At 49.8% G+C, this 27,996-nt stretch overlaps 1 protein-coding gene and 1 non-coding gene across 3 annotated transcripts in view; both read right to left on the bottom strand.

The window, feature by feature from the left end:
- Positions 1-25,747, bottom strand: part of PTPRS (protein tyrosine phosphatase receptor type S) — a 247,104-nt gene extending 221,357 nt beyond the window's left edge. Inside the window, exon 1 of one of the 2 annotated variants that reach the window (XM_030540232.1) lies at positions 25,559-25,747. The gene's annotated coding sequence lies outside the window, so the exon portion shown is untranslated. Of the gene's footprint in view, positions 1-20,976; positions 21,340-25,558 lie in introns of those variants that run through there. The other variant, XM_030540234.1, reaches the window with a different exon arrangement.
- Positions 25,748-26,515: 768 nt separating this feature from the next.
- TRNAR-CCU lies at positions 26,516-26,588 on the bottom strand. Its single transcript has one exon. It is a non-coding gene; the product is annotated as a tRNA-Arg (tRNA).
- Positions 26,589-27,996: the final 1,408 nt, after the last annotated feature.

Below are 27,996 nucleotides of genomic sequence, written 5' to 3'. Positions count from 1 at the left end.
ATGCTGACCTCTGGAAATTTCTCTCCAAAGGGCTTTGGGGGACCGAGCACTTTCTGCAGCCTCTCTGCCTGACTGTCGGCATTAGAGTCAACCAGTTAGAAGTCCCCAGAGGGCTCTGGGACAAACTTGACCTCTTCAGTTTTTCTTTTATAAAAAAACCCCTTTCCTGTTTCTGCAGCATCTCTTCCTCCTTGGCCGATGCTGGACTGCGAAGAACTCCCCTTTTTGGGTTCCGTGTTCTGAAAATTGTCTCTCTCCCCTGCCATGAAGCCTGCCATACACACCACTGTGAGGCAGTGGGGTACTGTCAGCCTCTGTGCTTCACTATGCAGCGCTCCTGAACCCCTGAGGTCTGAAGGGAAGAGGACGGATGTGTAGCGGTAGAGAGGGCAGGTTGGCAGGGATCTGTACTTCCCTTCTGCATCACCTGCCTTTCTGGACATGCTGCTCCGGTCGGCTGGCGTTCATTCCTACGCTTGCTTCTCACCAGACAGCTTCCCCCATGCAGACACCCTCATCTGTTCCCCTGCAACTCCCAGCCTCACTCTTCTGTTCAGAGTCCACCCCGATCCTACAGGGAGTTACAGGCAGCTCCTCACCTCCGATTCTCTGTCTCGAGAGCCCATTTAGCAGGCAGCTCTGCCGATGGCCTCCCTTCTCTCCCAGGGCTACGCTTAGACTCAGGTCTGATCTACACTACAGACCTATCTTGGTATGAAAAATCCACTCCCCAGAGCGACGCAGTTATACCGACTCAACCCCAGGTGTAGACAGATGGGAGGATTTCTGCCGCCAACATGGCTACCATCTCTCAGGGAGGTGGATTAACAATGCTGATGGGAGAAGCTCTCTCCCATTGGCTTAGGCAGCGGTTCTCATGCTGTGGGTCAGGACCCCAAAAGGCCATGACTCCATTTTAATGGGGTCGCCAGGGCAAGTGTTAGACTTGCCGGGGCTTCAGCCATGGGTGGTGGGGCTCAGCTTACAGCTCCCCCTCCTGCCCTGCTTGGAGCTGAACCCTTTGGGCTCCCTGCCTGGAGTGGTGGAGGCTCAGGCTTTGGGAGACAGAGCTCAGGCGGGCTCAGGCTTCTTCAATCCCCCTCCTGGGGTCGTGTAGTAATTTTCGTTCGTGGTGCAATGAACTTTGAGAACCCGTGTTAAAGATAAAAAAAAGTTTTTAATATAGAAGGGGGGTTTGCACCCAGAGGCTTGAAGTGTGAAAGGGGTCAATACAAACGTTTGAGAGCCACTGGCTTAGAGCGGCTACATTAAAGCGCTACTGTGCTGCCACATTTTAAGTGGAGACATGCCCTCAGCTAAGCTTTCACCTCTTCCCCCCTAGCCCTTCATCATACCCGCTGCAAGCCCATCTAGATCAAATAAAAGTCACGTGAGTGAAGATTCTGTTGCTGCTCTAGTAACCGATGACAAGAATGGGTGAGATCAGAGAAAAGGTGGTATGAATGACAGCACTGTGAAACTGAACGTACGCGATCGTGTAGCTGAGTTGCACTTCCTGTCTCAGGAGTTGGCGTGGAGGGCAAGGCTCACGTCCATGCTCCTCCCCAGACTCAGCCAGTGGGAGTTTTCTCCAGGAACAGCAGCAGCAAAAAGCTGGAACTGAAGAAGCAACAGATAAGCACCTGGGCAGAAACAGAGTGGGTGGGAAACAGTATTTCTGCTGCTGCTGCTCTCAGTAAAACCTTTGTAAGAGCCACCAAGCATAAGAGCAGAAAAATCTATTTCTACACGTTTAAACGACTGGGGGAGGGGTGTTAAATGTAAAGAAGAGAATACACTGAAATTTTGTTGGGGGGAGGGGTCTATCTAAAAATGGTATTTTTAAAATAAGTGAACTTCAGACAAAAATCCAGTTGACAGCATCACTTTAATTACATTCTGAAGATTAAAGAGTGTGCAAAGCATTCTGGGTGGCCCTATGCAAATCACCCTACATACAAGCTGCACGGGCACATTTTAATACTATTTCTTAGGGAAAAACCTGCAGTGGAAAGCACAAGTAAATGCTTATTACAGCAGCACTTAGAGACCCCAGCTGAGACCAGGGCCCCATTATGCCAAGCACTGTATTGTACACATCATCTAAAAGACAGCCCCTACCTGGGGGAGTTTATACCATAAGGAGACAAGACAAAGGGTGGGAGGAGAAACTAGCATAGAATGGTGAAGTGACTCACCCAAGGCCACAGAGCAGGTCGGTAGCAGAGCCAGGCCTCATCTTCCAGGTCACAGCCCTGCCACTCAAATCACTTGGACAAATCCCTTCCTCTCTCTGAGCCTCAGGTTCCCAGCCTGGGAACTATGAAACTTCCCTCCTTCGTAAAACCCTTCAAGATCTATGGATGAAGAGTGCCGTATGAAAGAGCTGCTATTCTTATCCATAACCTGGCCCGGGAATCCTACCAGAACAGCGACCCCCTTCAAACCAGACTCAATAGATACTCTTCCCCTGTTCTCACTAAATATTGAACACTGACCTCCAACTGTATTTCTTCTCCCTCCTTCCCCCAGCAGAGAGCTCAAAGAGGCTGTTGGGACTGAAAAAGGAGAGAATTCTTTGCTACAAGGGCCATTTAATATTTTATGGACCTTCCTCTCTTACTTCTGAGAAAATCTTGACTATTCAGACATCACCCCCACCCCTTCCTTGCTTAGGAGAAGACTTGCTGCTGTTTCTAGGATGCTTCGGATGGGAAGTGTCTCCTCGCCCTCTGGATGCAGCACGCCTCAAAGGCTGGAGGCAAGCGAGGCCGGTAACAGAATCCAATGCTGCCTGGGTCAGGTGAGGAAAGTCATGTTGCTGTTCCCACCCTCCGAGCCAGCAGGAGAGCATGGTGAGAGAGATTTCCTCCATACGCTTGTTAAGAGCCACAGGAGATGAGTGGGCATGGGGGAGCGGGGAAGGAATCTGGGTGACCAAGGACATCAAAACACCAGGATTTGGAAGTTATTCAGATTTGCTGGGGGACTGGGATAACATCCCTCCTGTCCTCTCCAGCTTTTGCAGCTGTGCCAGGATTGGGAACCCATGGAAATTTCCACTACATGCATCTGACGAAGCGGGTATTCACCCACGAAAGCTCATGCTCCAAAACGTCTGTTAGTCTATAAGGTGCCACAGGATTCTTTGCTGCTTTTACAGATCCAGACTAACACGGCTACCCCTCTGATACTTAACCTCTCTCATGTTATCCCTGGGTAGCTGGTCAGGCCAGAAGTTAAAAGGTCTGGGCTGCGGGGTGAGGGAGAGGTACAGGATAAAAACCACCATGAAATGGTGCTGTTGCCTATTCAAGGTATGGAAACCAAGCGATCCCATGGCAGCCTGCCAGCCACTCTCCTTTGGGAGTTAAGGGTACTCCTGAGCATCCTGTCTGCCTCACACTGGAGGCACACGTGGGTTTCATCTCACCCTCTTAGGAACCAGTGGCAAGAGAGGTGTGCAGTCTAGTAGTCCAAGCACAGTTCTGGGAGCCAGGAATTGCTAAGCGCTGGCCCAGCAAAGCTATATCGGGCAGGGGTGTGTTTTTTCCCCCCACTGTAGCCATGTCAACATAGACCAAGCCCAAGTCTTCCCTCTCTGGCTCTGCACCAGCTGGGGTTAGCCAGTGCTAAGCTGGAACTATCGGGGCTCCTCCAGAGGTGCACAGAGCCCGACTAGCAAATCGCCCCCCTACCTCGTCAATCATCCCCCAGCCCTCTCGCCTCTGAGCTGCTGCCCTGTGTTCGATTGGTCTGTAAGCGCCTCCGGGGTTCGGGACGCTGCATATTCAAGCACAGAGGCTCCCAATACCCACCACATCACACTTGAAGCGTGTATAGCAGAGGGTGAGACGCACTATGGAGTGTAGCCTGCAGAGTGGAATTTAGCTACCCAGTATTGGAGCACTGAGCTGGGAGCAAACATCCAGGCTTTAAAGACAAAGCTGTGTCCAGCCCCTCAGACGGTCCCTTCCCCTGGTTAGTTCACAGTATTAGCCCCAAGGCCAGTGAGAACGGAGAGGAAACTAACTGAATCCCTTGTGCTCGGGCTGCCCAGAGGAACCCTCCACTCAAGATTGTGTGAGGCAGGGGGGTGCTGTTTTTTCTTTGTCTTCCTGGACTTTAATAAACAGGTCTCCAGCCCATGATTAGAAGGCAGCTTAAGAGCTCAGCAGTGACAATATTTCACTGGCCATATTTTCTGATGGATTAGAGCAGAGACATTAAAAAACAACAACAACAACAAAAAAAACAGTCCAGCCCAGCAAACCAAAACTAACAGCTGAGACTGTATAAACAGATTTTTATCAAGAGACTGATCTAGGCTCCTGCTGATCTGTGGACATTCCTCTCCCCGGTCCAAAGAGCTTCGTGGCAAGGGGGAAAGACAATTTTCAGAACCCAGAGGTACAAAAGACAACAGGAAATCTCAATTGAAAAAGGGAAATTCTGCACATGATCCAGCTTTGGCCAAGGAGGAAGAGATGCTGCAGAAACAGGGAAAGGGTTATTTTTTTAATAAAATTAAAACTGAGGAGGTCAAGTTTGTCCCAGAGCCCTCTGGGGACTTCAGCACTGGAGTCAACCAGTTAGAAGGTCAAACAGAGAAGCTGCAGAAAGCGCTCCGTCTCTCCCCTAAAGAAGAGCTGTGGGATATTCAATAAGCAACCCAGCACTTGTTCCCGGGCTCTGGTTTCTTCTGGTGAAGCAGAACCACACTGTCACTCTGCTGCTGTGTCCTCCTCCAAATATTAGCAGCCATTTACAGTCCACAGTGCATTTCAAGTCAAGGAACTCCATGGGATTCATCCTGCCAGGGAAGCAGGTGTCACAGCCACTGCAGAAGGGAGTGGGGGATAGAGGCCATCACTGGCAGAGATGGAAATAGCCCCCAGGAATCCTGACTCCTGGTCCCCTACTCTATATACTCCATGCTGCTTTCAGAGGGGTGTCTTGCTCCCACTTCACTGCCGCTGCTCCTCCAATCTGGCTGGCTGACGGAGCCCGATGCCTCACTCCCATGATCAGAGTCTCCGGTGAAGCAGCAGAACCTTCCGTGATAGTAAATCCAATCAAGAGTAGAATGAAGCAAGCCTCCCATCGGCAGGAAAGCTTGGGATTCAAAGGCTATTCCACTGCGTTCAATAGGACACTCTGGCTCTACCCTACCGTGAGCTCTACCCTGCTTCGAGAGAGAGGGGGAGAGACACACATATTGCAGCTGCATCATTAGTCTCTGTATCTGCACGGGCATGGAAGACCCCAGCCTTTCTCCTCGCATGAGCCTGCTCTTTTGAGTGTCTCCCAGAATCCGTTGCCCCAGCTCCCACATCTGCTTGAAGCGGGAGAGTCAGGGGAAAGGGTCCAGCTGTTGACGGACCACCTGCGGCAGGCAGTGGGGTTGTGGCATGAGGACAGGGACTCGGGAGACCTGGTCTCTATTCCCAGCTCTAATATCCGCTGATCATGGGCAAGGCACCGGTCCTTTCTGCCTCTCGGTTGCCCATTCGCAAGGTAGAGGAGAATGCTTTGCATCTGGCAGGGCCGTGGAGAGGCTGCGTTTCCACAGCTCATTCAGATAGAGGCACAAGGTGGCGGTCAGTGACCTTCCAGAGCCCCTGCTGACAAGAGGCTACTCTAATGCCCCAGAACACGCTTAGAAACGGAACCAGACATCCCCCAGAGATGGACTTTAAGACCCTGAACAGGGTGTCCATGCATGCTAATGCACTGGGCTGTCCTGGAAAGACGAGGTTTGCTTATTGCTTTATTTATCGGTCCAGTGAGCAATTCTCTCCCGACAAGGTGAAGATTGGGGTGGAAAGACAAGGAACACATAGCCGGCTCCCTCTTCCAGCTCCAAAATGTATTAATTATCCCTGCGTGGCTTCTAGCAGAGCAGAGCGATCACTCCCTGATTAGGAGATGTTTATCAGGAAACTATAATGAAGGTGGGACACTGACACAATGATTAATAATATATTTCAGCAAGATTTAAATGAAATGATCCATCATCCCAAATGGAAGATCAGCAATGCCTGCTGCCAGTTATCAGAGTGGCTTGGGGATAGGGGCTCTCAAATGATTCAGTCACCTTGGTTTCCTGCTTACAATGAAAGCAGCTAGCGATAGGTAAGTATAGTCTTCTTCTATTTCAGTCACTTCTCACCTACAACCTCTCCATCCACCGGCACTTTTCACTTGGAGTTTGACAAAGATCAAGCCGAGCTTCACAACATTACCCATGTGGTATGCAAATATCCTCGTTTCACGGATGGGGACAATTCAAATACCAAGAAGGGAAAGTGACTTGCCCAAGGTCCTAAAACAAAGAGAGGTGCAAACAGAACCCAGGAGTCAAGAGTTTCTTTCCTCTGCTCTAAACATGAGACCAGGGCTATCAAGCCTACATTCCTAATAAACTGTTTCTAATGAAAATGTTTTTCCATCTAGGTTATGGGATTCACCAGACACCCAGGGAGGTAACTATCTCCTGCGCCTAAAGACTTATATGCAGCAAAGTGTGCGGGGGGGGGGGGGGGGGGAAATGAGGGAAAACCATTCCATAATCTGAAGTGAAGAGTCATTCCCCAGTCCAAGGCAGGCAAGCAGGCAACCCACCCTGCTCTTGGGAGGAAGCTATAGGAAATCTCTCTCTTTTTGATCATGCCTAGTCAACATTTGGTTACCTGTTGCTTTTTGTTGGGGTTGCGTGCCGCAAAATGCAGCACTTTCAACATGGGTTCAACACCGTGGTGCAGGGCATGGAAGCCAGAAATGTGACAGGCTGCTGCAATCCAGACTTGAATGCGCCACACGTTCATCTGAATTTTAAATACAGAGCGTTACGAGCGGCGTTCTAGCAACTGTCACAGCAGCAGTGTCAGACCAGCAGCCTCAGCACTACGGCTTTTATGGTAATTTTCAGGGAGTTACCCAGAAAGCCCTGCAGTGGGAGAGATTTTTCTTGGCAACCGTCCTAAAATAATTTTTTTATGTTCATGTACATTATATGTAAACGTTTTTTTGGTTTTTTTTTTTGGTTTTTTTTTTTTTAATAAACTGGGAATGGAGAAAAGGAAGGATCTAACTGGCTGGCTTCTCCTGTTCTGTGATCACGGCATGGAAAGTGTGATATCAAGAGAGCGGGGGGTTGTGGTCCCTGCCTAGAGGAACACACAGTCTAAGCAGGCTGACAAAAGATTCCATTTTAGGGTATTGTTTTGCCTTAGAGACCCCCCACCATGGGGGGGTCCAGCATAACACAGGTTAGTGCCCTCCCACTGCCATGAAAAGAGTCCCCCTGCGCAGCAGTAACTGGTGGGTGTACAGGTGTCAGAGGAGGAGCAGCATTTTAACAGGCAGCATCTTCTTGCCGTTTCTGAACCGCGCCGTTTCTGATCCCCAAATTAGGGTTATCGTCACAGCCTTCCCTATTCTGCGCACACCTGACGGCCGCTGGTTTACAATGAATGACTATTTTACTGCAGAGCCATGCGGATCGCAGAATTTCCCCCACCAAGGAACCAAAGCACCTCAGTCCCTCGCGTGAGCCGCTGTGGCGCTTGGAGGGAGGCAGCTGGAACAGGGAAGAATTTCAGGGCACAAGGAAAGTCTCATAAAAAAAAAAAAAAGATTCATTACTGAACATGAGTAAGGGGTCGAAGAGGGCCAGCCAAGGGAGCAAGAGATTGATTTATATGAATGCTACAGAGAAAGGGGCGATATTAGCAATAATCCAGTTGCCCTACAATATATCCATGGCTATGAAAACCCTGGGGAAAGCTACCCCGAACCCACATCTCTTCCTCTTGCCTGATCTTCCATTAAAAAAAAAATCCCTTTTCGATTCTGGGCTCCCAACAGATGAGGGAGAACTACTCTCCACCCCCACCCATTTATCCCATGTCAGAATTCCCCATGGAAAGAGGCCTCATTGAGCGAATGGAGTAGCACAGTGACCTGTCCTTTGCCCTTGCTTTCTCAGCATCCAGAACGATTCCTGTTGGGGCGAAACAGGAACGTCACGTGGAGAGTTGGGAACTGCTGCCCAGTTTCCTACGACCTCCGCCTTTCCAACGGACAGAGAGGAAAGGACGAAAACCCTTCCTCATGTGTGTGACAGTAAAGCAGGCAAGCAGCTGTTAACAGAGAGAAGCCAGGAAGAAGAAAATCCTGATTAGTGTGGACTCCAAGAAACACCATCCACTTAATTTAGATTTCGTGAGAATAAAAAAGAAACCAGATATAGAGCTTAAATCTTAATCTCTCTCTCTCTCCATCCATCACTCTTATCGGAGCTTTTTTAAAAGAACAGTTCCTGCAAAGTTTGCAATCCACATACAAGCACCATGGTGACACTGGAAAACCAGGAAATGAAACTGACTACCCACAAAAGTGAAATTGATCAATAAGTTTAATTGTTGCAGTGAGCAGGAAATGCAGGAAAAACTAAGATGTTGAGGGGGGGAGGAAGAGGAGGAACAATAAATTAGATTTTTATAAAAACGTCTCTCAGCTTCAATGTTCTGCGAAGTTATCAGCAACACAAGGATTTTTAATAGTTTTGTTTCCTTTGCAGTACCGCTTTAAGCAGTTAGCTCAAAGAGATGTTAAGATAAGATTTAACCATCTGAAATACTGAATTTCAAACAAGACCACTGTTTCCTGAGAAGAGATTATTCCATTTTGAGGAATCATGCCCATACCAAAGTATTATCTCCCCTCCCCTTTAAAGCCATTTGGAACGCTGCAACTGCTGAGTTTATTGAGGGCTGGTCCACACTAGGGGGGGAAATCGATCTTAGATACGCAACTTCAGCTACGTGAATAACGTAGCTGAAGTCGAATATCTAAGATCGGATTACTCACCCGTCCACACCGCGCGGGATCGATGTTCGCGGCTCTTCATGTCGATTCCGGAACTCCGTTGGGGTTGATGGAGTTCCAGAATCGATATAGGCGCGCTCGGGGATCGATATATCGCGTCTAGATTAGATGCGATATATCGATCCCCGAGCAATCGATTTTAACCCGCCGATACGGCGGGTAGTCTGGACGTGGCCTGAGAGAGGGTGAATGGTCACAGAGGCACAGTTACTCGCCTCCAGAGATGGAGAGTGCTTTGCCTCCAGCTTTGGGACTTACATACCCAGAGCATGGGGTTAACTGGTGTAACCACACATCTCAACACACATTTACTGTTTGCAAACAGAAAAGAAAATGAAGCCATGTTATGTGAAGCCCACAAAGAATCAGGACATTCTTGAATTCAGAACCACATGCTGCTTAATTCCAGGCCCCTTTGGCCCATTGCTGACAGATGCACAGAGGAGCACAAATGTCATTTGGGTGGGAGGGAAAAGGGGAGACAACCCAGACCATTTAGAAAGCTTATTAAAACCTCCCAGACACAAAATAAGTTATTGTGCATTGCCTGGTTTGGGAATGACCAGGGTACATATTTAAAGGTGTTACATTTTACTGCAAATTAAGACAACAGGGTACTAGATAAATTCCAACTAATACCCTATTTAGTTAGCATTCTGGATGCTATCCCAAGACCAGGCTGATAATGCAGAACACAAAGGCAGCATAAATGAGTACATTACAATGCACATAAAGTGTGTGTGTGTGTGTGTGTGTGTGTGTGTGTGTGTGTGTGCGCGCGTGTGCGCACGTGTGTTATACACACACACACACACACACACACACACACACACACACACTATTTAGGACTGGTTTACATCAGAAGACTTGCATGGGTTTACCAGAACACGTATTTAAAGTCAGTTTATTTACACCCATGAAAACTTGTAATGTAACGTAGATGCCCTTAAACCAGCTTAACACTCACTGTAAATCAGTTTAGCAAGATACCAAATTAAACTAAACTGGTTTAACTAAAGCTTAAGCCAGTTTAAGTGCATCTACACTACATTAGTGGTTTGTCCAGTTTAGCTAAATTGATTAAAAACCCCAAATCAGTTAAACCACAGCAAGTTTTCTAATGTACCCCAATCTTTACACTTGCAAACACTGCCATGGAAAACTGAAATAGGCTGTATTAGTTATTTGCACCATAATAGCACCCAGAGGCCCCAGCCTTGTTGTGCTAGGAGCTGTACAAACAAAGTTGGTCTCTGCCTTGAAGAACTCACAATCTAAGTGTAAGACAAATGATTCAACAGACAGGAGGTGCAGGACAAGAGTGAGACCACTGCAGTCACGGATGGAAAAAATGGGACTGACAAGGGGCTATCTGCGGAAAGGCAGGATATTACATCCCTAGCGGAGGGACCACAAAGGTATCACCACGATCCAGAAGGGAGATACATACTGATGTGTCGTCCAAGCTTCAAGAGAGGCACATATCCCAGCACTTCAGTGCAGGGGCCTCTCCTCTGAAAGCCAACAGCTGGGTTCCAGTAAGCCCTTGTCACCCCTCTCATTCCTCTCTGTAAACAAGCTGCCAGGGAAAATAAATAGTTACTAACATGGTCATTAATTGGATTTTGGCAGAGCTCTTCCAGGGCAGTTCAGAGGAAGCCATCAGATCTTAATGGACCCGCTTATCAGCATTCAAATGCTTGAATATTTGACATGGGAGGGAATCCAGCTAAGAGCATGAACCCCCATCTGTGCCAGTAACACCCCCCACTCCCACACAACTACTCTGCAGAGGCAACTATGCGTGGTGAGAAACCCGCCTGCTACAATAAGTGTCTCTTGTCTGTCTGGACAATGCCCCTCACTTCCACCCTCCACGGCAGTTCTAGCCTTTGTATCCAACAAAGGTCTAGTCTATTTAAGTAACATCGCTATGATCCAACTTCTGCTGTTAGGTGCCAGCAGATTCTTTGACCTGGGCATCTTTGAGGCAGGTTGGACAGACACACACGACCCATCATCCCCACAAAGTCACCTAAGTGTCAAATTTAGATCGAGGCTAGCGCCAAGCCTCACCCAGCTGCAGAAGGGACTATGGGCAAAGTGCAGGACAAGCAGACCCTTCACCCAGGCCACGGCGGATACAAGAAGTAGGCACCACACTACCACAGCCCAGCCACGTGAGCAAGGCCAGAACGGCTTAAGGGAGCTTTGAGGGGCCCCAGCAGACACTGCAGCCAGTCCCACAGACAGTGACGGCATCAAGACAGAAGGACCCCAGGAGGAATCACTGCAAGGCAGCCGCCACTCACTCCAGCAAGCATCCTGGCCGCAACTTGAGGGGTGGGGGAACCAACCACACCCAGGAGCCCAGCCAGCCACAAGGACAGCACAGCTGGAGGAACAAGAAGGTCCTGAACAAGCAACTAGACATTTGCTTACTATAGGAGGGCCATGTTTCTTCCCCAGCTCCTCAACCTCTGTGCAAACCTCCTACTGACTTTAGCGGCCTCCACAGGGAGCATGCAGTCTTAATCTACACTCTGGTCTGCAGGCCACCATTAAATATAGAACGACCCTCTTCTCCTCCAAAGGCTGGGAGTGGGCAGCAGGGGATGGATCACTGGATGATAGCCTGTTCTGCTCATTCCCTCTGGGGCATCTGGCATTGGCCGCTGTCAGAAGACAGGAGACTGGGCTAGATGGACCTTTGGTCTGACCCAGTCTGAACAGTCTTCTGTTTAGCAGCTTGACAGCTCTTTGCTCTATGTCAACATTTGAATGCATGCGGCACATGTCACCTAGCACCAGGGCTCCTGAGCGGCACCAGACAGCCACATTCTCAAGGAGTGCCATTCCCCAGCCAAACACATCCCCGGGGAGCTCTGTACGTTAATCCACTGTTCTGTATTTAAAAGCTGTTCTGGAACTCAAAGCCAACAGGCTTAGGAAAATCACGCGTCCTAACAGCCACCATCTCCAGGAGCATCAAGAGGGCAACAAAGACAGAAAATTACTTTTAGAATCCCTGGGGCTGGGTTGCTGCCATCCAGCAGTGGCTTAGCGAGAACTCATGCATGGGGTACACAGGACACACTCGGCTAGACGAGCAGAGCCAAAAATAATCAGCCAGAGTCCAGGCAGCTACTGCAAATATGGACGCCAAGTTAGATAAGTTGGTAATCCGAGCGAACGACACAGGAGTGGGAAATGAAAGCCTGGGAGAAGCAGATTGGAACAGCCCCGGAAGATTGGAGAGAGACGGAAAAATAAATAAATAAAAAGACAAAAAAGTTTCCAGCTTACTAGGCTGTGCTGTCAAAGAAACCAGAAATCACTTCAGTTATAAAACAATCCGCACACTTGGTTACTGACTCCACGTCCAGAATATAGGGCTCATGGCCAAAGAATCAGATAGAAAAGGGAAGACCCAGGATCATGCGTGAAGTAGTGGCCCCCCATAAAACATTATGCTTCGGCTGGGAAAAGGAAGCTGGTTTGTAACACACCCAGCTTGTTTGTGGAGTATAATTCCGGGACTTGAAATGAAAGAATTTTTTAAAGTTGTGATTGATTCTTACAATTACCTTTATATTACAGTAATATCTAGAGACCCCAACCAAGATCAGGGCCCTGTTGTGCTAGCACTGCCCAGACAGCAAGAGATAGGACCTGCCTCACAGAGCTGATGTTCTAAGCAGAAGTCAGAGTGGTAGGGGAAGAGCAGACAGACAAGTGATTTGCCCAGGGTCACACAGCAGGCCAGTGGCAAAGCTGGGCAGAGAACTCGAGTTTCCAAATGTCTAGATCCATGTGTGATGCATTAGATCGGGGGTCTCAACCCTCTTCTTTCTGAGCCCCCCTGCCCCCATGCTATAAAGACTGTACAGCCCACTTGTGCCACAACATTTGTCTACATATAAAAGCCAGAGTCAGTATTAGGGGGCAGCAAGCAGGGCTATTGCCCAAGACCCCACATCACAGGGGGCCCCACAAAGCTAAGTTGCTCAGGTTTCTACTTCAGCAACAGACTGCAGAGCTCAGGGCCCCGGGCTTCAACCCCACATGGCGAGGCTTCAGCTTTCTGCTCTGGGCCCCAGGGAGTCTAACACTGGCCCTGCTTGGTGGACCCCCTGAAACCTGTTCACGGCCCCCTAAGGGGGCCCAGGACCCCTGGTTGAGAACCACTGCATTCGATCACAATCTCTAGATTAAAGTCAAAGCACTGAGATCCTCAGATAGGAGGGAGTAAGGTTCATTAGTAAAACTGGAAGGATCTGACACTAATTCACTTTTCACCAATATTTTACATTTTCCCTCTGCTTAGGCAGTGAAACTAGACTGGGCAATTTCACATTTGCTCATGATCACTTTCACTATTGGACTTCTCATGATGCATTTGGACTTTCCAGGCAGCCTGGGAATGTTTGAGTTCTCCCTACCCTCTCCCTTCACAAACTCATGGTAAATTAGGGTGACCAGACAGCAAGTGTGAAAAATCGGGACAGGGGCTAGGGGATAATAGGAGTCTATATAAGAAAAGGACCCAAAAATCAGGACTGTCCCTATAAAATTGGGACATCTGGTCATCCTATGGTAAATGGGTTATTTGTGAAATGCTTTTTGTTTTTTAAATCATGCAGACATTTATAAGTTCTATCAGGTGTAGTAACACTCTTTAGACTCAAAATGCAAAAGTCGTGGGTAAATTACACAATAGCTCCCATTAAAAATGCAATTGAATAATCTCCCTCTGCCACAGATCTGGACTGCAGACGTGGTTAGGGTTGGCTTCACTGTACGTTACTCTGTAGTCTTGTAATTGCTACAAAATTATATTTTAATTAGAAACTAAGGTTCGGGATACAGTCCATATGCTGTGGCGGGCCACAGGAGATCACTCCCGTGGACAAGCTACGTCTCATCTCCCTGCCCACTCAGTCCCCAAACAGCATGGAATAGTGGATGAACTACTCAGGAAGCCATATCAAATTTACTTTATAGTAAGCAAAGCACTTAGATCAGACTTGTACAGTTGCATCGGGTTAGGTCGATATTTCTTCAGCGCACTGCGCGGTGTCAAATTGTTAGTTTATTTAGCCACCTGGTCCAAGTGCTTCAGGGCATCCCTGTTGGCTTAGGCCACACGAGCCCGGTAGGCTGTAGGGCCAAAAACTGCATTATGCTGCAGTGAATTAGGCCTTTCTTCATCATTACGTGCCAAATCAGGAAAATTGGACTCTCTGTTGTCTTGCCACCAGCAGGTGATTAACTCTGCGTGTCAAGCCCAAGACTGGATTTGGAGAATGTCCAGTTTGCACCTGATTTGGGATATTTGAGTCAGTCTCTGCCAAGCCTCCTGAACAAATCTGGGAGGGGAGCAATTAATCCTAAACCATCCCTTTCCATAAATACCTTTTAACCAGAGACCTGGGACAGTGCCCTGAATCAATAACAATGTATCAGCTGCTCTAATGACCTGCCTAGCTGGACATCTGAGATCTCTTTAAGCCAGGTGATGATAAAGACAACAGAATTAAGCGTGCATTTCACTGCGACATGTCACACTACATGAAGAAAGGGATATTCCCCCCCCTCCAAAATAAATAAATAAAATAAAATAAATAATGTGAATGTTATTTGTTGCCATTGAGAGAAAAAACAACCCCCTTCTCCTTTAGAACACAAGCTGCATTCAGCCACTCTTCTGTACCGGACTGAGATGGTTAAATTGTGAGTTCCTTGGAGCAGAGACCATTTTTTTGTTGTGTTTGTACAGCACCTAGCACAGTGGGGTACCGGTCCATGATGGGGGCTCCAATAATAGAAATAGTCAATACATAGATGCTAGGGAAATGCAGTCTCATCGAATTATCTTAGAAGGGGTTTACAAACCTCAGTCAAGACTTACCCCTACCGCTGCAAGGCTGGTAAGTGTTAACCCCATTTTACAGATGGGTTTACCGACACCCAGAGAGGCTGAGTGACTTGCTTAAGTTCTTAAGCCAGTCAAGAACAGAGCCCAGAAGTCCTGACTCCCAGTCATCCTGCCCTAGCCTCTAGATCAGACTCCCCTTTGGCAGAGCAGGAAGTTCAACCTAGGAGCCAGTCCTGTCAATCTCCTGCTCTACCACACTGACCACACTGCCTCTCAGTGCTCACTACTCCGCCTGCCTCCTCCTAATAGCGAGGATTAAAACGCAACTGTTCTATAAAGACAATTTTTCACACACACTCTGGCCTGCTCACAGTCTCCTTCCCAGGACATTTAACTGGAGTCCATTAGCAAAGCAAAGCAGGAATATTATTTCAATCCGAGGCACCTATTACTCCGCTAGAAAAATGTATACCTTTCTCCTTGTGAAATATGGGACCTCGCTGCACACAGGAAAAAGGAAAGTGCCAGCAAACTCATTGGTTAATAGATCAGTCTGGCAGGGAACAATTAACAGTTTCCAATAATCAATTAGGCAAAAGCAGCAATTCTCTCCCATCCAGCAATTGATCTGAAATATGGCTCCTTTTGTAATTACTGCCAGTTGGGTATGTTTCAGAACAGTGCACGTCCAGCTGATGGCTGCAGGCTTAGCAGCCCACTCCAGACACACTGAGAATCAGGCCGGGGGGTGGTCACACCTTGACCCCAAGCCAGGCCTTATATTGCAACAGCAAAGGGAGACATGAATGCAGGGGATTAGCATTCAGACTCCTGTTTAGGCTCAAGGCACTCCTGGAAGCCAGGAAAACTTTTACAGTAGTACTTTGCACTTCTCTTTGGATTTCATCCGAGGAGCTCAAAGCCTTTCACAAATGTAAGTAAAGCTTCCCAGTATCTCATGGGTAAATAAGTTATGCCCATTTTACATATGAGGAAAGTAGAGGCAGGGTAAAACAAGCAACATGCACAAAGTCACACAGCAAGCCAACAAGCAGATTGTGATTAAAACCCGTGCTCATGACTCCTGGTCCTGTGCTTTCGCCACCAGACCATCCCTCCTCCCAGGCAGGTACACATGCAGCTACACATGACAGCAGCACATGCAACACACTAGATAATGACTGCAAACAAACAGCACTACGATGCATCCTGCTGTTTGGGATGCAGGACTTCGGAGAACAAGGATTCTCCTTCCCAACCCTACTACTGCATGAGCGACCTCTCAGCAGGAAGCAAAATGCTACGTCCTAGCCCCAGGAACACCTAGAAGTAGTTCTGGGCCCAGCAGGGAATGAACAATTGCTTCTCACAGCCACACTCCAGAGAGACTGCAAAAAAATCAATCATTTCAGCCCCAAGCACAAAACGATCCTCCCTTTGGGGTCGATGCAGCCTCCATGGGGTTCACAAGAAGGTAATCAGAATGATCCCTAACTAGAAAGTCAGCTTGTCCCTCCCACCCTGAGCCAACACCTCTCCGAACGCTGAGCACTGGAATTCACTGTACTTGGAGGACATTCAGCATCTGAAGAGAGAAGGAAAAAGGTGGACACCCACTTTCTCCGCCTTCATCCTTCCTTTCCAGCTGATATGCCTGGGGAGGAGGGATGGCATTGGAGCACCCAGGTGGAAGGAAAGAGAATGGAAAATATCTTCTCTACCCCATAGACGTGCACACACCTCCCCCTCTCCCCGCCCTCGAGAGGGCCCGGGAAAAGGAAAGGAGCAGTTGGCTAGAATGGTCCCACCCAGAACAAGGAGAAGCAATAATGAGTCATGCTGAACACAGACTAAGGATGGTTATAATGCTAAGCTAGGACTTGAGACCTAGGCTAGATTCCCAGCTCCGCCACAGACTTCTTAGGTGACCCTGGGAATGTCACTTAACTTCCCGCTCATCCTCTGTAACATGGAGCTAATAGCACTGCCCCACCTCACAGGGGTGCTAGCATTAAAAACTGCATGGTGCTCGATACTACACATAAAAGCATATTAAATAGAGCAGATACAAGAGGACACCACCCAGGCAGGGCACCTGCCCAAAGATGTGGGTCTGTGACGAGATGGGAAAGCAAGCAAGGGGGTGGGAAGTGGAAAAGCTGAAGGAGGTAGCGTGAAATGAGGTAGCGTTCCCCGCAGGAGATGGAGCACACTGCTCGGAGCGGAAAGGCTGCCCTGCCTCCAAGGCGTTTGCAGCCAGAGGCTTTTCACATCCTACACTGATGTTCTCGCTTGTCAATCCTGCAAGAGTGCTGAACGCAGGAGGCTCCTCCCCCTTCAGGGGCCCATCCTTGATCCATTCCCCAGAGTCTCCCCCCTCTCCATGGGGACCAGAGACCTCCGATCTTTAAAGTCACCAAGTCCACAGCTCTCCCCCATGGGCTTAGTGACCCCCCATCTGCTTCTCACAGTCCCAGTCTCCTGGTGATGGGGAGGGAAATGGAATTAAACACACAAGGTTATCCTTGTGGCCAGTAATTTTCTATAGCGCCTGCCAGCTCAAATAATCCAGAGCATATGCCTACAGAGGCACTGAACATAGGCACAGACTCCGTGGCTGCTCTGGGGCTGGAGCACCCACGGGGAAATATTAGTGGGTGTTGTGCATCCTCTGCCCCATTTCCTCCCCTGAGTGCGCCGGGTCCCCACTCCTCCGCCTACTTCCCAGCATTTCCCACCCGGAGGCCGCCAAACAGCTGTTTGGCAGCATTAGCACCTTCCAGGGGGGAGGGGGAGGAGTGGGAACATGGCACGCTCAGGGGAAGAGGCAGGGCCAGGGCAGGGATTTGGGGAAGGAGTTGGAATGGGGGCAGGGCAGGGGTGCGAAGAGATGGGGCAGGGGCGGAGCCACATGGAAGGGGTGGAGTGGGGACGGGGGCAGAGGGAGGGTCGAGCACCCATGGGGAAGAGGAGAAGTCGGCGCCTATGGCACTGAAATGCAGCCACCTCGTTGGTGGAGCGCAGTAGTCATGCACAGCTAAGGGCGGGGGGGGGGGAGAAGAAAGGGAGGGAGTCTGGCCAATGACACCTAGGCGGACTCCTCCTCTTATCGAAAAGGCCTTGGGACATTTAGTGTCCAAGCAGGTCACAGCTCAGTTTGTCAAGTGCTCAGCTGAAGGAACAGACACGTACAAGCCACTGAATTCCACCTCCCGGCACATGCACCACGTGGGTTCCAAGGTGGGACACTGACTTCTGCACCGTGAGTCACTGGTTAATTTGCACCCTCTGAGAAATGAAAAATTGACTGTTTTTACAGTTTTCCCCTGAAGCTCCTGAAACACGGTTCAGAGCAGAGGATGAAAAACAAGAAGAGAATCCTGTTAACGCCATCTCCAGAGCACTTTGCTTTGTGTGGCTTCGAGGCGAATGTTGCCACAGCTGCTGCAGCGTTAGATTGATCGGCTACCTGATGGTCAGCCCCATGCTTGATGGCAACCCGCAGCTTGTATCAGCCACCATCCCCAAGGCATTCGATAGCCATCTGCCTCCCAGCACAGCAGCCAGCATCATGCCGGGGGAGCAGCTGGTGTCCCCCCACAACGCACACCCAGAGTTCTATGGTCCAGCCCGGTGACACACACAGAATCCACCTCTTAACAGATCAAGAGCACGTATTTCATTCAGAAATCAAACCCCACTCCAGCATCTTCTCCAGATTAAAGAGCATTTTACCACCCGCATCCCGTCAGCAGCACTTCACTGGATGTCTCCTACAGAACAATCAAGCAACTTATATTCAAATTTTATGCGACTCAGTGTTTAAGATTCAACTCTCCCTTCCCTATGCAAATCCAGACACTGTGCCTGGTACCATCTCCTTGGAAAGATAAAGTTGCCATGTCAATGGGTTTTTTTGGGCCAGACTCTGCAGGGGGCACATTGCTCTCAGGGTAAAGGGACGGGCACAATGTCACCAAGACATTGGAGGTACTTTTCACAGACACCCCCTGCTTATCCTGCAAGCGGGTCAGGCTGGAGCTGTGCTCTGCCACTGTTTCAGCGCTGAGTGCAAATTAAAACACACACACACACACACACACACACACACACACACACGATGGGTAAAAAGAGAGAGAAATAGCACTGGGAAGCCCTATCAATAATTTCTAGACATAGGGGACACAACGGGAAGATGCTGCCTTTTATCCTTTCCCTTTGGAAAGTTTAAAAAAAAACAAAAAAACCCACAGTCTTCCTTTCTATTCAGCTAGCCAGCAGGCTGCAGCTCCTCTGACAACCCCACTTCCCTGGAGGGCTCAGCTTCCCCAGGCAAAGAGAGGGGAACCCAGCTGTAACTCTTAGCAAGAGAAGGCAGTCAGAAGCTGGGGAAGGAGGGTAAACAAGCTTTTAGTGCCCAGTACTAGGCAAGCAGCAGTTGCAAGTCTGTTAGAAGGCAGATGCAACTGCTTTAAACCAAGAGGGGGAGGGATTCAGCTGCTGGTGGAAAATGTAAACCGCCCATGCTGAAAACATAAGGTGGGGGTGGGGGGCAGGGAAGGACACACACAGAACCAGGATCAGAAGCCAGACAGTGCAGGCAGCATCTCTGCAGGGTTGATGCAAACCATTTTCCTTTTAGAGATGCTTGCCCCGATTCTCTGAGCATTTGTTCCTCATCGCCCTTGGAACAAAGCACGGCTGCATGTTAATGTTTTATACCACTATTCTAACAGCAATGCCAAAGACTAAAAGCAAGAGCAGTTCCTTGCAGAGCAGAAGACGTTAACACTCCCTGAATACTTGGATGGCTCTGCAAAAATAAATAAATAAATAAATAAAACTAATAAAACACCTCAAGCCAAACACACAGACTCTACATCCTAATATTTTCAATTGGTTTTGATTGATTCTGTAAATTGTGCTTTAATGCAGTCGGGAGAAAATTGCTCCAAGCTGAAAACATTAAAGGATTGTCAATTATCCCCCAAACACGTTAGGTTTACTTCTCTTCATTTTTAGTACATTCCTCCGCTCGGCATTGGTAAGACACAGGCATCACGGATGTAACAACAGGCTTCAGGGATCCAAGAGGCATCAGAACTTACATTCTCCTCCCCCCCGGCCCCAGTAAACCAGGGGTTTTGTGCAGTCCTGTCTTCTGGGGCTGGGGCAGAGGCAATTCCCCTCCAAACCAAGGCACCAGAAGCACTACTAAAAGCAGAACCAGACTTTCACTTTGCCCTTCTCATCCAAGGATCAGAGCACTTCAGAAACATGGACCAACTGTCAGCCCTCCTCTCGGCCGTGGTAGCATCGCTCGGGTACACCCACTTTACAGATCAGGCGCAGGGCAGGAGCAACTTGCCCAAAGTCACAACGGGATTCAGTGGCAGAGCCCAGGATTCCAGAGGCTAATGAGACAACTGCACCTCCCAGAAGGAGGCTGCCGTTAAGGAAGGGAACCAAATACGAGGGTTTGGCTGTCAATTAATACGCAGCTCACAGATAAAAGAAGATCTAGTCACTCATCAACTGCTACTGCTCCCACCCCAGCCCCCAGACTTTTATTGGAAAGGAGAGATTCTCTAATACATACCGTACCTTCCACCTCACACCCAGCTGCTCCACCACACAAGAAGACACACACACAATGGAAGCCAGAGCATTCTCTTAACAGCGCTCAATTTCAATCCCAAGAAAAGGGGATGAAGCGCTTAATGGATGAGGTCTCAGCTCTCCCCTTCCCCACCAACACTTAGAGAGAGCACACACTCATTACACCAACACACGCCTGAGGTCCCAGCCCGGTAAAAACCCTGCGCTGGCAGGAACCAGAATGGCCATGGATTGGGATGTGACATTAGCTCGAAAGTCATGCCGCTTGCTGCACCCAGCCATCTTTGCAGCTCAGAATGCTTGGATGCCAATTACCTTCTGCCCCTTCACCCACACCGCCCCAAAAAAGCCAATTACTATTTCCTTAAAGATCGGGGTTTCTTCAGCCCCAGAACTATACGGAACGTATCAATACAACAGACTGACAGGGGATAACATAGAGGGCAAACAACCTCACACAAAGGAATAAAAAATCTTGAGCACCAGGGATATGGGGTTTCCCTTAAAAAGAGGATGCGACCCTAATACTCTCTTTCCCTTCTCCCCATAGCCAGTCACCGTCACATGAAAAAGCAAGACAAACACACCTGAGAGCCGTCCTTCTGTGCAGAACTGACAGAGAAGAGGGTATTTTTTAATCCATCAGGGTTTCCAGTTGAACACCACAGAGCGATGTCGTCTGCAGAGTAGGTGCTACCGGAGGCAAGCCTGGAGACTTTATCCTGTGATAAATCCATTTGGTTCTGACAATATCCTACCACTCAAAGCCCTCAAAAATACAGATCGTTTTACTCATCATCTGGCTGCATCCAGCAGCTTCCCCCACCCGGCCACCCCACGCACTTAAAAACAAAGGGGAGCCACTGGAGGACCAATTTACATGCTGTGCATTGCTGTTGAAGAGTGTGTGTGTGGGGGGGATGTCTTAAGTCTTCAATACAAGAAGTTGGAGAGGAATTGGTTCTGCTGTCAGCCAGCTGCAAGAGGCACAACCTGAAACCTTACAAATGGGTGTCTGAGGGTGAAGAAGAAGTTAGTTTTCGAAGTAAGTGAGGCGGGAAGACGGGTGGAACCATCTCCCCATGATGATGCAATGATTTCCCCGTGATGCTGCGAATCGAGGTCATAGCATTTCTCTGCATATCCCCTCACTTTCCTAGGCGGTTTCTCATTCCCCTCCACCCCCTTTCCTCACATTGCACCTAATTATGCCAATCCTCCATAGGATTAGAGCACCATTAGACACAGCAGGTAGAAATCCGGGGGGGGAGGGTGCAGCTTCAGACTACAATGCAGCAACTTGGCTCTGAGAGATGATAATAGTCACCGGTTGCCTGTCTCCCTCCAGCATGGTATTTTACCCACCCCTCCTTCAGAGAGGCACAGTTGCATTACTGTTGGTATCGGAAACCCAGATTATAAATGACACTATAAAATCCAGGTTTTGTAGCCTGGGCTTCAGGCCCCTCTAACTGAGCCTTTGTTAATTTTATTTTGTTAGATCCTATCTTGCAGGTGGCTGTAATGCTAGAAGAGCATCACCAGTTGCACTTACTTGCCTCAGATTTGTGTGTACGTACACACACACACAGTGCATAATACCTTTTTTAATGGACCCTATGCAAATGCCTGTGCCCCTTTTCTGACTCCCAATTTTACTGTAGACTCTCTCTTTATGAACAGCCATCTGAGATCTCAAACACCTTCACAGTGATCAAGCACAGACACAAAGCATCACACACCTGTTGAAAAACAGGAATATAAAAAGAGCCTGGATTCCCAGAACCCATTAATAACCCCCTTGGCGGAAGCAGCAAGTGCCTAATAGGGGAGAGATTTGACCATTTCCTCATCCCCACCCTCCCCAGCCCTCCTAAAGGCTGCCCAAATCAATCAGGTGTTTTAACAGTGTATAGCTAAAAACGGAGGACTCTCCCAGGGATGCTGGTGTCACACCCAGTTTCCGAGAGATTAAAAAACATGACTCAAAAGCCACATGCACAGGTGTCTCTCAGATCCAGAGCAGAAATATGAATGCAGCTTGGATAAAACTGACTATTTAGTAGAATATATACAGTAATCAAAGACCACCACCACCCCCATGCTCAAATACTACAAAGGTCCACCCATCACATCGACTCAGCACCAGGGAAATGCAGCATTCCAGTCGAAGGCTGGCTACACGGCCAGCCAGCCTGAATGAACCAACTTGCTGGCCGAGGCTTTTCAGACCCTACGCACAGGTGCAGCAGCAAGTAAAATACACCAAGCAAACAGCAGGTTATTTCTCTGATTGAAGAAGCGAATGCTGATCTCCTACAGAGCCAGCCTAGAGGGAGGGGTCAGTGGGAAGCAGATTAAGCTCTTTTATTCAGGGCTGGAGATAACCAAATCCCAATTCAAAGGAGCGAAAAGCTCAGCTGGGGCCCCTCTCCGCATGTGTCATGTCCCCTTTCCTGTTCAGTTAAGCCATGCCAAATAAATACATAAAACCCAAACCACAGAGAAAGTAAAAAGTGCAATCTCAAGATACCCCAGTTGTGGTTTAATGGGGAATCAAAACAGCAAGAACAAATGAAAAAAGAAAAGCCAGAGCAGGAGGCGCAGCCACCGAGCTGAACAGAGACCCAGGACGCCCCCTTGGGAACAATGCAATCAATCTAAACACACCCAGACACACAGCGAGCAGTTTTCAGGGAAGCTGGAGGGAGCTCGGGCAGCAGGATGAACCCTATGGCCACACAACATAACTAAAAAGATAACAGGAAAGATGGTGGCTGTTTCCACCGAGCCTGCCAATAAGAAATGATACAACTAGGGAGGGTCCTACAAGTCACACGGAGCGGCGATGAGCAAGGGCGACCGCTCCAAATGAGCAGAGGAAACGAGGCTCTTTGGACGCTGCTTCCAGGGGTAAAAGGCAGGGGGGGACACAGCAGCAGCCCCTCTGTTAAAAGGCGAACAAGTTACTTGGTTACACATCGAGAGTTTACGCTTTTCAAAACATTTACTGCTCCAGCCGCAGGTTAAGCAGCATCTACACCAAAGTGAGATGTCAGTTATTTCTCCATCACTCATGTGATTCGTTCCCTTTTCCTAGACACGGCTAAGCCATTTGTGGCTTATAAAAGGTACTTCAGAGGAACAATTCTCCCTCCTTTTGAAATACACCAGATACCACATATTATTAAACTACCCATTGTAGGTTTTTTTACAATGCCTCTGGGGAGTGGAGAAATGGAGAGCAGGCTTGGTGTCTACCTGAAGCTGCAGTCTGTGGCAGTGACAATTCATGCTTGGAGGAGGGAAGAAAAATCACACATGGAAGGAGACCTACTTGTGCACATGATGGCATGAGCTACGTGATGCCACAATGGGACCCAGGCACAGTGGTGGCGCTAGGGTTTAAGCAGATTAAGCAATTGCTCAGGGTCCCAGGAAGCTCCACGAAGCCCCGATTTAGCATTACCCCCAAAATACTGTTCCTCTCTTTCAGTGCGGACCAAACAAGTGTCTGGCCATGTGCTGGGCTGCTATAATTTTTGGTTCATGGAAATAATGCAATTAATTTTTTTAGGGGGCATGTGAATGGTCAAAAGGGCCAGGACCCCCATAATATTCCTGTTTAAGGCCTCCAGTGGGCTAACATAAGCTCTGCCATAAGGCACAGCCTGCAAGGAGGTGTGGGGAACACAATGGGACCCAGGTAACAAGCCAGGGTGCCCCATGAGGGTGCAGTCCTGCCGAGCAGGGGCAGGCCATCGGCCATAAGAGGCATGAGACACGGGAAAGGCATCGCCATGGGGGGCAACATGTCCACACAACCTGAGAACGGCGGGCAGTGTAGCTCACAAGGCAGCAGGCAAGCTGAGCAGGATGTTTGGTGCCCAGGGGAAGAGGCGCTGAGTTAACAGAAGGGGGCAGGATGCCCACAGGCTGGGGAGCAAAGCCGAGCACTGGCGACTGTGCGTGGAAGCTGGAAGCAGCGGCCAGGCTGGGCTATGCACATCATGGGCTGGAGGAGGGCTGTTTCTGGAGAGGGGGAGGCTGCTTCGCTGTGCAGAGAGGGAGGAGAGCGGGGCAGCAGGGAGGGAGGGAGAAGCAATGGGGAGATCCTAAGGACTAGGGGGAGGGAGAGGGAGAGAGGGAGGCGAGGAGGGGTTTCCCTCCTGACTTCTCCACAGACCTCTCCCAGCAGCATCGCCTGTAGCAGTCAGGGAGCTGGGAGGAGCTCCCTGAAAGCAGCCTCCTCCCTGGTACCCAAGTGCAATGCCTGCCAAGGATGCAGCTCCCCACCCCAGCGCAATGGCCGGTTGCACCAGCGGCGCATCTTCAGCGGGCGCGAGCCCGGATGCCTCTTCCCCTCTCTTTGTATCCAGCGTCTGCTTGTCCCCAGCGCATCCTTCCCGAGCCTGCCAGAGCGAGCGCCCCGGAGCCTCCCCTGCCCGATGCAATCGACTCCTTCCCTCGTGCAATTCCCCCGGGACTCGGATGCACGCTGCCGCCAGCCCCAGGGGAAACCCTCCCCGGTGCTTTCCTGCGTCCTATCTGGAGCGAACCCCTCGATGCTTGCGCGCAATCTTCCTGCCTCCTCCTCAGTTACACCCCCATTGCAACCTACCTCCTGCCCAGCACAGCCCCACTCCCAGTGCAATTCTCACCTCCGCCCACTGCAATCTGGCCCGGGTTCAATTCTCCCCCCCAAATCTCCAGAGCTCGGGCGCTGCCTGATCCTGTCCCCAACTAAGCCCCTCCCCAATTCTTCACTGCAACCTGCTCCCCCTCCACGCCACTGTAACTCTCGATGCTCCGCTACAACCTCTCCACTTCTGCTCCATTGCACCACCCCCACCCATGCACCCCTGCCCTGCTGCTCCAATCCACCCTGGCCCATACCCTTAGGGCTCCATTGCACCACTATCCCCCATGCAACTCCCCTCCTGCTCCATTGCAACCTCCCCACATGCAACCTGCTCGATTGCAATCCCCCTGCTGCTCCAATGCAAGCTCCCCACATCCCTAAAGCTCCATTCCAACCCCCCCTCCAGCAACCCTCCTCCTGCTCCAACCCAGCCTGCCCCACACCCCTAAGGCTCCATTGCACCTCCCGCTGCTCCCGTGCAACCTGTCCACACACCCCCAGGCTCCATCGCGTCCCCCACCCCTTACCTGGCGGCTGGGCTGCCCGCTCACATCCTCGCCCGCCGTCCGGCCGGAGGAGGCGCATTAATCCCGGGCAGCCCCAGCCCCCTCCTCCCCCGGACCCGCTCGGCTCCCGGCTGAGGATGCTGCGCGGAGGAGGGGGCGCGCGGGGGACACTGCGGCTCCAGCTCCCTCCCGGGCTCCAGACACTCTCACAGGTGATGTCATTCCCCGAGCCTCCGCTGCCTGACGTCACCGGGGGCGGGGCCCACGGAGGGAGGAGGGGGCGGGGGAGGTCGACGTCACCGCGGAGGCGCGGGAAGGCGGTGCCGTGAGGCCGGCCAATGGGAGAGTGGCGCCGCCGTCACGCGGGGAGGGCGTGGCAGCGGGCGGGAGGGGAGATTTAAAGGGCGAGGCGGAAGCGGCGCACGTGGGCGCGCGAGCACATGGGGCGATTCGAAGGGGGGTGGCTGAAGGTCTGTCGCGGCACGTGGGGTCGGTGGAAGGGCAGGGGCCGCACGTGGTGGGACGAGACCTCAGGCTGCAAAGAGGATTTAAAGGGAAGGGGGCACATTGCGGGAGGGGGATTTAAAGGTAGAGGGTGGGGCCACATGCTGCAGCTGGGGAGGGTTAAAAGCAGGAAGTTTTGCAAGGCAGGGGGTGTTTATGGCAGGAATCCTCTCTGGGTCTAAGGGAGAGTCAGGACATGGTGCAGAGACTGGGGAAGGAGTTAAAGCTAGGGAGAGCACCTGGTGTGAGTAGGCAGTTCACTGGAGGAGGAAAACAGTGCATCCAGCCTGTAGTAGCTGCCTGCACTCCTCATTTGGAAGGGAGATTGCCTGATTTCAACTTTTGCTTTAACCCAGGGTTGTAGTATTGCTTTTAATGGGTCACACATAGGTAACATGTCATAGAATATCAGGGTTGGAAGGGCCCTTAGGAGGTCATCTAGTCCAGCCCCCAGCAGGAAAGAAAGCTGTTTTGCACCCCAGATGGGACTTGAACCCACAATCTCTGGCTTAGGAAGCCAATGCCTTATCCATTAGGCCACTGATGTCCAAGATCATCTTCTAACAGTGAACACCATGTCTGCTCCTCACCCATGTGCAGAAAGACAGCTCAAACCTGAAACATCACTTAAATCCCCCTTAAACCCTGCAGGGACTTAAGTGCTACAGAGACTATATGCTACCTCTCCAAAGAGGGGTGAATTTCACCCAAAGAGAATAATGAGGGTGCTAACATGAAACCACAACCCAGCATATCACTTTGATCTATAGGTATTTCCCCTCCTGCCTTTCAAAGAGCTATTTGAGAATTCTCATAATAGAATCATAGACTCTCAGGATGGGAAGGGACCTCAGGAGGTATCTATTCCAACCCCCTGATCAAAGCAGGACCAATCCTCACCAAAATAATTACCATCATTGTTATTTTTTTAACCTCCCTCTTTCAAAGAGTCATCTCTTGACAGAGCCCTGGGTTCCCACTGGAGGTTTTGAAGTCCTGCCAGAGATGCCAGCTGTCAGGAAAATTAACTAAAAAAACACTGCAATTCAAGGCTTCCAACCCCATAATTGCATTCCCATGTTCATATTTATTTTCATCAAACCCAACACGGGGGTGGCTTATTGAGAGCTCTGCAGATGCACTCATCACCCACTTTCCTGAGGGTGCCGAGGTTGGGGCAAAGGGAGTTTGGTTGCTTAATCACAGACTCATTAGAAGTAGAGGCAGAAACGACCTGCTAATTCCTCTAAGCCATCCCTCCGCCAGTGTTGGATTGTTTGCTGCAGTATATTTTGTACCCTGGCTGGCTGGCTTGACATCTGTCACCATCAGTGCAAAGACTAAAATGTTTATGTCCTTCTGGTATGTCATCACTTTCATGACCAGATCTAGATCTGCTATTTCAGGCAGTGTCTGGATTCTCCCCAATTATATTGCTATCTTGTTGGGAGATGATAGTAATACACGTACCTAGACAGAGACAACAGATAGGGAGCCCATTGCATTTCCAGAAAATGAAGCAAATGCTACCACCATCGTATTTAAAGTCTTGAACTGCGGACAAACTCCAGCGCAAATGAGAGGAGGTTTAGCACAGGTGCACATAAAGCTAAGTGCTTGGTGTAGTCCTCTGTAATGAAAGTTAAGTCTCAAGCCCCGTAAATGTAACCTTTGGGAAGCAAATAAAAGCATTATCCTCATTCCTGCTAGTCATGGAGTGCTGTGTGTATACGCACTGTGTGTAAGTGAAAAGAAAAGTGCTACTTACACGTGGCCCTGGTTCTGTATTAGGCCCCAGTTATCACTCACCACCAGCATATCCTTTTGTGTCAGGACGCAGCATTGCAGGGGTTCTTCCTCTCTCGTGCCCCCCTCACATCCTACTTCCGCAATGGTCCACTGTTTCTGTGGCTTCACCCTTCAGCCAGGTCAGCGTTCAGTCCAGTCCCTTTCCA

Source organism: Gopherus evgoodei, chromosome 22 (genome assembly GCF_007399415.2).
Source record: "Gopherus evgoodei ecotype Sinaloan lineage chromosome 22, rGopEvg1_v1.p, whole genome shotgun sequence".
In the NCBI taxonomy this organism is placed as follows: Eukaryota; Metazoa; Chordata; order Testudines; family Testudinidae; genus Gopherus; species Gopherus evgoodei.
This window is presented reverse-complemented; position numbering and strand designations above follow the sequence as displayed.